Below are 13,958 nucleotides of genomic sequence, written 5' to 3' on the forward strand. Positions count from 1 at the left end.
TGGTGAACACTTGGGGCCCTCGTCGTCTTGATATAAAAGATAAAAAACATGTTTTGGCAGGAGTGGTAGGCAGTTTGTGAAGATATCTGGCTATGGCGAGAGGAAGTGATCGTTGGGCACCCATGGGTGGGGGAGGAGAAGAGCTAGGTCAAGGGGGGTGAAGGTTGAAGAGGTGTTGACGACTAAGCAACTTCATTTACTAACTGTCGGTGAGCAACATCAACAGAGGTAGGTAGACAAAAGAGGAGGGGAAATATAAAACAAATTTATTTTGAATATATTTATTGGTATAGGAGCTATTGACCCCACCGCCGAGAATATCAGCTAGCCCCCACCCATGCTCCGAAATTTATGGCGACTATAAAAGGCAAAGATTGGGCTATATGTTTTGTGAGATAGTCTTTAAAAAAAACTTTGCACTTAATATGAGGTCACTCACTATGTTCGCCACAAATATACGAACCATTTTCATTCCTAACTATCTTAAGACCTTCAACACCATCAGATATTCTATACATTGATTTTTCCTTTCCAAATATATAAATGAAGTAACCGAATCACTATTTTCACATTTCTCTGTGAGATCTCGTCTATAACACTGAAGTTCTTCTTAGTATTTGCTATTTTTTCTTCAGGGGAATTAATTGTTTGTGCATAGCAAACTATAATACTCATATTGCATTGCTTTCAGTTAAATATTACTCGAGTGCCATATGTAGATGAGATCTTGGTGAGGGGTAGGTGGAAATAAATAATGAAAGAAGGATGGATTTAATAGCTGAAGATAAAGATGACTGGTGAAATCTAACCAATTCCTTTTGTGACTATAGACGTGGAAAAATAAAAGGGAATAACAATAAAAGAAAAATCTTATAAGTTTAGATTAATGGTAAAAAATAGGTTTATACCAACTATATGATGAAAGGGGGTGAAAGTAAAGAAGACACGAACTATAATTCAACGGAAAATTGCATTGGAATCAGGACAATTGATAGTTTCAAAGGTCCATAAATCAGATTAATGAAAACTATATAAAATAGAAAAAACCTTAAAACCCTAATAAGGAAAAGATTGGATACGAAGATAAAATAAAAAAAGAGGTGACATAGATATATTATATATAAATTATATTATGGAGGGAAAGCTTATTGGGCGGTAATATTTTAAATCTTTTGTCTCTTTGTTTTGTGAATTAGTATAATGATAACTTCTCCGGCCTGTATAGCATTTTAGAGAAGTTCTCTGTAATTTTCCTTGTCCTATCTCTATAGGTGAAAATATTCCATTTTCACCCTTTAAAGGAAACATCTTTTGGAGGCGTGTCCAGAGTTTTTAGCATTGAGACATTTCCTTAATCTTGGTCTTATTATATTTCCGAATAACTTTGGGTTATGGTTTATTTATTGTTTTTGATAGTTTTTTATTTTTAATTTCTAGTTCATCCCTCGTCTGTCTTTTCTAATAGCTTTCATTTAATTGTTTTAGGAAACATTCAAGCTATTTCTTGTGTTAATTTCAATAAAAATTCTTTTAAATAACTGTTCATTTCTTCTTTACGTGTTTCCATTTCTTTACGTATATATTAATATATATATTTCCAGATAGCCATTAATTGAAGAGTGATGAAAATAAACATACAAATTTCTAAACAACGAGTTATTCAACACAAATGGGTTTGAAATATGTATTGCTATTCTAATATATCGTTTACTTTAGTTAAATAGTAAAATAACATATAACATATTTTAGAAAACACTTGTGGTTTTCTAGTATTATTGTGATTACCTTCGCCAACTTCGTTGAAGCAAAAGCTATGTTTTGATAGGCGTTATCTGTCCATGTGTTCGTGAATCACATAACTCAAAAACTATTAGACCATATATCATGAAATTATGTGGTATGATTAGCCAGAACTGGAGGACAATTTCATTAGTATTTATGAATTTTTGGGTCAAAAGTAGAGGCCAAGAGCTCAACAACGCATTTTTTTCCCATGCCGTGGCCAATATTCATCTAAATTGCATGAAAATGGTGCAAAATGTGCAGAATCATATTGCCTATCGTGTGATATAGAATATGATATAGTGATAACATTACTTTTGTTTGTGTATTTATTTGTTTGTAAATCTGTCTGTGTGTTGGTGATTCACATAACAGAAAAAGCTAACTGACCTAATCTCATGAAATTTGGTAGGATGGTTGGCCATGATCAATGGATAATGTGATTACACATGGGGAGTAATCTTGTCCAAGGTCAAGGTCAAGGAGATCAAAAGGTTAGAAATGTGTTTTTTTATATTTTGTGGTAAATTTTTATTCGATTAGCATGAACATCATCCCTTTTCCTGTTGGCAAAATATGCGGTGCCAAAGCAATGCTCTCTAACCGATTCCCCGTTCCAGTTTGAATTTGAATCATAGCTAATCATCATCAATAGGTTATTGTTTCCCACTTTTGCGACCATCACAAAAACAGTATTTTGAAGGCATTGGGTTTTTCCCATCACCGTTAACATGCAATTCACCTGAACTGGATTATTAAAAATAACCTCCAAGCTTTTTGACATGGAAATATTATTTATAAGTTAGGAAACCTTCATAAGAGAAAACTGATGGACCATTAAATGACAAAAATTTTTTGAAACTTTAAGATACAAATAAAATTTTAAGCATTATCGTAAGAAAAAGTAGACTAGACTAAAAAAAAAGAAATGACAAGGAATAGCGGTGAGCAGTTTTATCCGTTTTCCTGTTTTATCCTCTTTAATTCACAAAAAAAATGAGTTGCATGAAACCTGTCATATTGCAAGGTCTGCAATATTTATTTCATTTGATAAATTTATTTTTGTTTGAAAGTATATTTTAATAACAATGTTCTTATGTTTGTACATGTGCTTAAATTTAGGTAATATTCTTATGGTTATTTATTTTTTTTTCTCAATTATGATATAATTCATAACCCAAAGTTTTTATAGATAGAAGAAAATAATTAGCCATCATATCATTGATTTTTGAAGTCAATTAAATGAGTTACCTGCTCCGGAAAATGAATTTTACACAAACGTACATTTTTAATCGATGTGTTGTCCACTGACAATTGGATATCAGATGAATTGACAGCTACTTCCTTAATAGGTAAAACATACGTCCATTTCAATAACGATCCTAATATAAAAGTCAAGTAATTATTTATTTTTCAGAACCAATGAACCATCTGCCTGTAGAGTTATTGGCAGATTCTGTCAACATCGTTTGCATTCTGCATAAGTAATCTGAAAAAAGAAAAATACATCATTGTGTATTGAACAGTGAAATATATATACTTACCGATAGGAAAACCCAATCCCTTTTCTATATTCTTTTCAAACACACACCACACACACACACACACACACATATACATATATATATATATATATATATATATGTATGTATATATATGTATATTTATGTATATATATATATATATATATATATACACACATATATATATATATATATATATACTATATATATGCAATTATATATATATATATATATATACATATACATATATATACATATATATATATATATATATATACAATATATATACATACATATATATATATATATATATACATATATATATATATATATATATATGTATATATATATATATATATATATATGTATACATATATATATATATATATATATATATATTTATATATATATGTTAGTGGGTGTGTGTGTGTGTGGCGTGTGGTTTATTCCCATATATGCCTGGTTTCCTAATGTCCTGGATGCTACATAGGAATGACCATCATGCGACTGTCTCAGAGATTCTTCTGCCATGTCTAGCAAGGGGTTATAAGGGTTCATGCTCTCCAAGTGCATAACCAGCACATCAAACTCAGAGATCGTCAAGAGCACTAAGATCATTTGCCATGATACTGACAATAGAAGAATTAGGAATCTTGAAGCTCTCCTCGTACAATGAGAAAAACCCTCCCTCAACACAGCCCAAGAGATGATCTTGCTCTCCATGATCAACAGGAATCATATATCATGAATAAATTCCAAGAAACATATCCCGAACATAGACCTCTCTGACTATTGGTCAAGTAGTTCACCTAGAAACAATTCCAGCCTTGCTAGCACTTCCACCAATCAGAGTGTAGTATGCACCGAATGCTTCACCTTGACTGAAAACAATTCCCTTCTGGGAATCTCTCGACCAATAAGAATTCACCGCCTTACTTACGTTATTACTTCCTCCGCCCACGTACCTGGAGGAGAACAATGTAAATATGACTCCCCTACCCATGAGCTAGCTTAACCAATTAAAACAATGTTACAATTATCGTTTCGCTATTTCACTACGGCCTGGGGAAGGGAGATGGTCCTCCCCAAAGGTGTAGCTGATAACAGTTTTCCTTTACCTAAATTGTCAACTTTGCATTAAATACCCAACTAAGACTTCCCAATTTTGAGAAGGAAAAGAGGAGGAGAAGGAGGAGGGAGGAGGAGGGGGAGGGAGTACGGGGTGTATAAGATTAAGAAGAAATGAGAGAGAGAGAGAGAGAGAGAGAGAGAGAGAGAGAGAGAGAGAGAGAGTGTATGTGGTCATGAAGGATAAATTACGAACGTAGTGTGTTAAAAGGGTAGTTTGCGTACGTTTAATTAGTATTAAAAAATATATTGTATTTTATTTTAGTTTAAGAATTTTTGATAATTTGTATATGTAAAAAAGCCTGCTCAATAATACCTGACATTAAGTACAAATAAAGCTTCCCCTTATATACCCATTATTGGGATGACTCCACTTGAAGAGTTGGTACCATAACATTTTTTTCCGTAAGAGTTTGAATATGATATCAAATCATTTGGTAAAATATATACTTTTTTTATAATAGAATTTCTGAAACTTTGATAAAATCTAACGTTTTCTTGAAAAGTTCACTAAAGACAAAAGGTTTTACAAACCAACCAAAAATAATTCTTAGCCAAAGAAAAAAAAATAGAAAAAGCCCAATATTGGAGAATTACTTTTTATATAATGGATGTGTTCTCGGTTTTATAACCGTAACATGTAACTGTACTGACGGCAATCAGAAAGAGATTTTCTTCAGCATAAAGCATTAATTTGACAAAATTCAATCAGTGTGCTGATTAATATTACAAATATTTTTAGCTTACCATTTTTAGATATGGTAGAATTTTCTTGTTTGGTCTTATTTTTCTGTGTAGCCCCACCCCCCCCCCCAAAAAAAAAAAAAATATATTACCTGGACCACGTCTATTGATATAACTTTTATATTTATGATAGTTATAGAAATCACAACATATTTGTTTAAAAGGCACAGTGCAGTGTCTCTAATTAAGGCGTTTACTTTAAGTTTTAAATGGTAGCTGATTATGATATAACCCTTTGGCTCCATAATGGCCTAAATGATATACTAACTAATTTACCCTTTATAAATTCAAAGTATCTACTTTTACTTTAATATCAGGTAATAAGAAAAGGAATTAGTTATATGGAGAGTAATTATTGATGTGTAATTTAAGTCCTTTATTCATGGCTCTATAAATAAAGAAATACTTTGTAACTCCCACTCGAAGATTGATATCGTATAGAATATTTATCGCTTTCTATCACGACAATTTGTTGAACAAGAACTGAGAGAAAACGTTCCGCTATTATTTCGAATGTTTGCTGGGCCGTTGTAACGACTGATATCACTGTCTTATTCGGAATTATCAGTTTAGTTCCTTCTTTCGTTCTTTTCTGTTTTCTTTTAAAATTTTATTCGTCATTGTGAAATAAACTAAGCTGATATTATTCATAAAATTATTAGGAAACACTGATTAGATTTTTATTTGATTTGAGCAACGATTGATTAGAGAGCATAGGTATGTTTATTGTATTGTGATTAAAACATTATTCCATACAACTAATACTGAAAATCCTAATTTCTGTGTCATTCTGTCTGTAAGATGTGTAAGAAAGATTGCTTTGGATACATAGGCAGGTTTTAATCCTTAATACTTAATATGGATCAGAAATGATTACTGAAGATATGAATTTCATTAAAATCAAGCAAAGCTTAGTTTTACTTTGATTTTTTATCGTAACTCGAGTAGGTACATGAGTGCGTATGTGATTTATATCATGACACCTTGTAGAGTGTTTCCGGCCAACACTCTATCCCTTGCCGTAATGGTAGGCTAATAAGTCCTTCATCCCAAACCTTAATTATAGTTTGTTCCGACATTACTAAAAACCATACGCTATCTATCAAGGATTATCTTTCAGCGAAGCTGGAAGACTAACCTTTAAAACTTTTAAGCAAGAGTGGCCACTATCCAATTTTCTCATTTTTGGTGAGTCGTGAGGGGTAGTGCGGGTTGCCAGCTATCCCTCTCACTCATATACCAGTGCATTCCAGACACATTTTCTTCTGGCTTTGAGGAGAACAGATATGTCTGCTCTTTGTTCTTTGAAAATACTTTTGGGGCTCTTGTCTTGCAGGATATTTTTCTCTTTCAAGTGTGTATACGCATTCTTCTGCTGTCCTCCGCGGGGACTTCTCCTTGAGTTGATCTACTTCTCATTCGAGACCAACCCTTCTTTCATTGTTTCTGACCTGTATGGGACGCCACTGTGACCAGTGTAACACCTGTGAAGAGTGTAAAGAGTGGTTTCCCTCCCATTGGAAGAGATTTGGGCGCCAGCAAAAGAAGTGGTCCAAGAGGGACTCTTTGCCTTTGGGGTCTCCCTCGAAAACGAAGAAGCCTCAGACATCTTCCTTGATCCCCCTGTCTCTTCCCAAAGCTCGTGCTTGATCGACCTCGTACGAGAGGTTGTCAAGTAGGATCATAGACCAACTAATTCCAGGGCAACCTTCGGGATCTGGGGACTGGACTGCTTCCCCTAGAGAAGAAACTTTGACCTTTCCCTCAAGAGAGCCCATCTCTCTTTCTGATCTTTTGCAGATTTGGCTGCTGGTGGTGTGGCAGGTCCTCCTTCTAAGGACGTCTTTGCGGAACTCCTGCTGCGGCGAGGCCATAGAGGTCCTTCTCCGGCATCCTCCAAAGTGGAAATACTTATACCTTTGGTTGCCATGATTTATGCTCTTGCTGTATGCTAGGCCTATCTCTTGCATTCACCTGCTCCAGGTACTTATGCGTACCAATGACACCACTGCCCTAGCCTGCCCATCCAACACCGACCTTCTGCCGACATTGAGAACGTACAACTTCATAGGATCTCTTCATCCTCCAAGGACAAGCATCATTTCCGCTTGTCCAGAAGTTTGCCCTCGCACTGTGTGGTGGAGACAGCTCCAGAGATCGATGGTCTTCTTCACTATTCTCCTGGTCATGATCACCATTTCCGTCATGATCGTCCTCTCGCCAGCTTGGGACCGTCTCTCTTCTCATCATCACTTTCCTAGCTTGTGATCGTCGCTTGCTGGCTGGTCGTTTCACCGCATCCCGCAGTTCCCAGCTCACAATTACTCGTCATATGATCACTGCTATTCAGATCACCAATCGCCAGCTCGTCATTCAACATCTCGGCCTTTGCCTAGACGTCTCCTATCTGTCAATGCTCTTTGAGCTACTTCGGGTCACATCATCAAACATATATCTAGTCGAGGGCCACTAGACTAGATTTTACATGAAATGATAAATAGTTTGTAGAATGTTTAAAGATAAAAAAACACAGTTGCTCACCTGTTTTGTTTAATGAGATTTTTGACACTGAGATTCATGTACATGTTTTTTTTATGTTAGGATGGAAATTTGTGGTTGCCAGTCTTAAAACAGAGTGCAGATTTTGATCACTTAGCCTGCTACGAATATTTGACTTGGTCTGGTTGAGCAGACTAAATGTTTGTTCACATATGTAGGTAGAGCCAAATAAGCTTGCATAAATAGCAGCTTTGTTTCTCAAATAAGGAAACTGATCTTTGGCCAAGCAATTATAAAAGTTGAGCAAGTCCCCTTCATTATACTTGGTACGAAGGCTGTCATTATTCTGAAGATCAATCAGTTCGAGTTGTGCTTCGAATTGTACTTCATCAGGAGATACAGAAAAGGGGTTGCTGAACAACTTCAAATCATTGACTTCTTTCTTTAGGTCCTCAAATCGGCTCTCAATGTCCTCCAAAAGTTTTCCTAATTTTGCTGCATAATATTCATGTCTATTGCATACTCTGTGTTTCTCACACATAAGTCTGTAATTTGGGAAGTGTCCTAACTCTCCTTTAACTATCTGTAACTGAAACAATTCTAGTTTTTGTTCGAAAGCTGTCACATAATTGGCTAGCTGAGAAATAAGTTGGTTATTCCCCTGAAGTTTATGATTCAAGTTATTTAAATGACTTGTGAGATCTACAAGAAATGACAAATCACAAAGCCAGTCAGCATTTGTAAGTTCTGGTACCATCTTATTCTTTTCATTAAGAAATATCTCAATTTCATCCAGAAGACTGATAAATCTTTTCAGCGTATTTCCCCTGCTAACCACCTTACTTGAGTGAAAAACACTAAATCGCCATATTCTGCTTCAATTTCATCAAGAAATTGCTTGAATTGCCGGTGATGCAAAGCTGAACGTGACTTGATAAAATTGACTGTAGAAACTACAACATACATTTCAGGATCAAAGTCCAGTTCTTTTCAACACAAATTTTGTTGATGTATTATGCAATGAATTGTTTCAGTTCATATTTTCGCTCTCCAAGGTGTTTAATCAATAGCTGCACCAATCCATTCTGCTTGCCTATCATTGCAGGAGTCCAATCAGTTGATATTCCTACTAACTTGTCCAAATCTAACTCAATTACTGAAATTTGTTCTAAAAGTCCATTAAGTAGATGACTACCAGTTGTCTGCCCTTTCAATGAATAGAATAGAAAAGTCCTCTGTCACACCACGTACAAAATAAAAGTAGCTGAGCCGTAGATGTAACATCAGTAGATTCATCAGTGGCTAAGGAGAAGTACACAAATTGTTTACTTTTCTCCTTCAACTGGTCTACTATATCACCCGACAAATCAACAATATGACGTTAGCACTGTCATAACGATTCAAACTGATATTTTCAAACTTTTTCAAAACATCTGGAGAAAGTGTTGAGCAGCAAGTAGAATACACTTTTTAATGAAATCCCCATCTGAAAATGCCTTGGAATGTTTAGCAATCAGGTTTGCAATTCATAACTCACTTCTGTTACGTCCTGTGCCTCTTTATTTTTCTGAATAAACATATTTTTTCTGCACATGAAAACCTTGCATTAGTGATTTAATTTTCTGCTTTCTTAGTTCACCAACAAATTTTTCATAAGGCTTGTGCTATGTCAGATAATGCCTTTGCAAATTGTATTCCTTACAAACGTGCCACACTATTCTGGCATATCAAGTAAATGATTTTTTTTCCACTGTTTTCCACAAAGAAATATTTATCAGTCCATATTTCTTGAAATTTTCTAGTTCATCTTCAAGCTTTCTTTTTCGACTTGAGTTTTTGTCCACAGAAGTACCAGAAGCCATAGTAGCTAAGCAAAATTAATCTTGAAAACACTACAATGATAAATGCCTGGCCTTGTAGCAATATCTCCTATTTTAGACTGCAAAGAAACTATTGGAGCTCAGACAAATTGGCTAACTTGGAATGTTGCCAAATAATAATTTTACAAACTTTTTAAACTGGAATTTAGATGTATTAGGAAACCATAATTATGAATGTAAAATTCAATAAAAAAAGAAAAACAAGAAAACAAAAACAGAAATCGCATCTGTTTAAAAAGAGAATAGTATTCAAAATTATGATAACTATTAATTTAGATATAACTTCAGGGGGTTACCTTCCCTTCACAACAACGAGGTTACTCCCGTCTGGACAACGTTGTAGACAGCCATACGCGTTCACCTCTTGTCTCGACTGCTTTCGTGTTCGAGGATGGCGATGAAATAATGAATTAGTGAATGAACTGATTATAGATAACGAGATAATTCAACAATAAACAAGAAAACACAAAGATAATAATATTATATATATATATATATAATATGTATGTCTATGTATGAAACATATATATATATATATATATATATATATATGCACAGACACATATACATACATACATACATATGTATGTGTGTGTGTGTCATATAGTACAATTTACTATTTGATTATATCATAAGACGGTGTAATATGTTTATATTCATTATTTTGTTTTACTGGACAGAGAGTGATATATTGTGTTTTCTATGATAACTTCGAGGGCCGCCATGTGCTTCACTGGGGGCCGCATGCGGCCCGCGGGCCAACGGTTGTGCACCATTGCCTGAGTCTAGACCGACGCTTTCCAGCAGGTTACTCGCCATTTCGCAGCTCCCCAACTCACCAATCCCCAACTCACCGCTTCCTAACTCAATATTCGCCAGCTTGCTATGCTCTTGCTTGAAGCTTGTCAATGCGCTACTCGCTGGCTTCGGTGATTGCCAACTGTCACTCTCCTCCCCTGTCACTCTCGAATGCATCGCCCTCTCACACGTCGCATGCTAACAGATGCGATCGCCGGCTGGCAGTTCTCATGGTTGTCGATTTTTAACGTATATCATTAAATTTAACAAAATTAAGTATGTTTATTTTATAAGTAAAACCATCGATTTATATATAACTGTTGACAAACCTAAAAAGATAAGAACAAGAAACTATGCTCTGATATAAATGAAGAAAACAATAATTTTAAATTTCGTGCACCAGCTTTTTTAGACGAAAACCTGTACAAAGAAGTTTGAATGAGACCACAAAGATATTATGCATGAATTCCTTAGAAACATATACAATCTAACAAGACCACTCTTGCTTATGTTGGTAATTTAAGTTGTTTAACTTTGAGAAGGGAAATATTTATTGAGTCAAGAATAGTTTGGGACGAGTGTAATTATCCGATTGATGCAAACTCCGAGCCAATTTCTCCCGGCAGAGTTTAAGCATCAGCATTTATGGTTTATCAAGTCCCAGTTCGAACTTGAGAGGATAATCACGGGAGTTAATCTCTCTCTCTCTCTCTCTCTCTCTCTCTCTCTCTCTCTCTCTCTTACTACTTCTTCTACTACTAGAAATAATTAGTAATGTGATATTACGTTTTCAAAACAACTTAACAAAAAATTATATGACACTTAATAGGACAGATCGAATCATCAGCTAACTATCGCTAGTCTCACTAATAGCTTATCTTCATGAATTTTACAAAAGATGTCTGAAAATTTTGCCAAGAATGTAAATGGAATAGTTTTGAAACTAGTTCAAACGCAATCTGTTTTATTACACTAAAAAATAAACTAATATAGGGAATATATTAGTCCTATATACGTAGGGCTTCTAGTTAGATTTATTTAGTCATAAACAACGAGGAACCAATAAGATCCAACAGATTCATTACCTTACGTATTTCCATTTAAAGGGAAACAGGATACTCTTGGTTCAATAGCTAGTAGAGAGAGAGAGAGAGAGAGAGAGAGAGAGAGAGAGAGAGAGAGATTCTATAATGCACATCTTGTTAAATGGTCCCCATAAACCCATCTTGATGTATGGGACATACCATGTGCAAGGCAAGGATAAGTGTTACCTCGTTTGGTATCTTCCCTCTTCGTATCTCCGTCCAATTTTCCCATCACTATTGGTCACAGCGAGAGAGAGAGAGAGAGAGAGAGAGAGAGAGAGAGAGAGAGTATTCCCTCGTTTGTAATCTTTCCTCCTTATATCTCCACCCAATTGTTCCTTCACTGTTGGTTAAGTAAAAGAGAGAGAGAGAGAGAGAGAGAGAGAGAGAGAGAGAGAGATTTTATAATACACATCTGGTTGAATGGTCCCAAAATACTGTTTTGTAGTATTGGACTTACCATATGCAAGACAAGGGTAAGTATTACCTTGTTTGTTATTTTTCTTCCTCGTATCCCCGTCCAATTGTCCCTTCACTGCTGGTCAAAGCCATAGAGAGAGAGAGAGAGAGAGAGAGAGAGAGAGAGAGAGAGAGAGAGAGAGTTCTGCTACAAAAGAAGTCATTCCTATGAACGATTATAAACTATTAAAGCTAGTAGAGTATCAACTAGCGAGAAACACAAGGGTGTATGATTAACCCACAATTATACAGGAAATTTATAAGAGGTCCATTGTTTTCTTCCCTTTGAATGTTTTTCTTTAGTGATCCCGACCTTTAGTACACTCCTCTAATTCTTGTTATTATATGTAATTTATATAAAGTACATTTTATTTTACCATAATTCTCAAATCCAGTTTTTGTCTTCACAATCAAAAAGAAAATCCTATTTTGTTAAAGCCCTCTATCTTCCTTCTTTAACTTTTTTTTTTCGACATAGCCGTATTTTAGTATATTATTTGAAATTTTTATATCATTAATGTATGTTTTAATTCCTTGCAGCTTGACAAGATGGTTTGTAAGCCGATATTTCTTAACTTTTAACTAAGCAGCAAAGGATGAATAAGGGTAACCATATCTAATCTTAATAAAACAATGATGAAGTTCATCGAAAGAAAATTATATTTCAAATTAGAATACTGTAATTTTCAATTAAGTTTTAGAGATATAAAAACTAATAAAGTGAAAGACCAGAATAGTATTAAATCCATTAACTATATATAAAATATTTTTAAATCAAAACCAATTCGTAGACTTTTTTATAAGAAAATTACATGAAATTATACATACATAGTCTGGACAAGGGAAGGAAAATATAAAATAAATTACAAAGTAATAATATAGTGTGTAGCTAAGAACCAATGATACTATATATGTTTTTCAAGAATTTCACTTTGGTATCTTGGAATAATATAATGGCAAACATGATAAAACAACATGAAGTCAAATATAAATTATCATGCTAACAGTCCGTGAACTCAATATATTTTATTGAAATAAATCTGTTGAGAGCAAGAAACTTTTTGTTTAAGGTTGAACTAAAATATGGCAAAACTTTATTCACAATATTTTATTACAAAATAGACCTAGAAAACTCATTAATATACATACATACATACATACATACACACACACACAAACACACACACACACACATATATATATATATATATATATATATATATTATGTATTAACATACTTTATTTTTGTTTACGTCAACCTTGTTACTGCATTTTTGTTTTATGTAAAATTAGCATAAGGTTTTGTTAATAAGGTTTCAGTTGTAAATTTGATATTTTTTCTTTTGAAGTGCTGTTTTATGCTCCTCCCCGCTCGCTTAAAGATTATAAGTGTCTAGTTTAACACTTATTTCTTTTCTGTGTTTTTCAAGTCCTTGGTAAGAAGAGACACCTGTGTTTACGTGCAAGGAACTCGATTGCTTGAAGAGACAGTTCGAGCTCACCACTCCCCTGACCTACAGCAGCAGCTGGCTTATGTGAGCGTTTTAGAGGATTGCAACGCCAAGTTTGATGGCTTGAAACAGATGTATTTCGGCCATCTGCGGTTATTTGTGATTCCTGTGTATTCTCTTAGGCGGTTTTCGGCGCCGACGTGGGAATCTATGCGTAAACACGTCCTAGTAATCCTCGACGTGGGCAGTTCCGAGAGCTTTGGAGGTCGTGGTGACAAGTAGGAGGTAGTTGTTAGGTAGAAAATAGTTTTTACCTATTTTTTAGGTTGGGGACAAGAGCTCGATTTCCCTCCCTTTGATGAGGAGTCCAGCGAAGCTGCTCTCCCTACAGTAGCTGAGTGATGATATTGTTATTGTAGTCGCTAATTTAAATGGAGCAGGGGATGGTTTCCTCCAGCCCCAAAGAGTGTGAATATATATATATTTTTTTACTCTCTCTCTCGTTAAGAGTGTGGTGTTTACCGTTATGAATTTTATCAATATTAAACTCTGTCTCAGTGTATGAATTTTTAGACATTTATGTTCATATGAAAAAATGTTAATTGTTAA

Source organism: Palaemon carinicauda, chromosome 10 (genome assembly GCF_036898095.1).
Source record: "Palaemon carinicauda isolate YSFRI2023 chromosome 10, ASM3689809v2, whole genome shotgun sequence".
NCBI classification, from domain to species: Eukaryota; Metazoa; Arthropoda; class Malacostraca; order Decapoda; family Palaemonidae; genus Palaemon; species Palaemon carinicauda.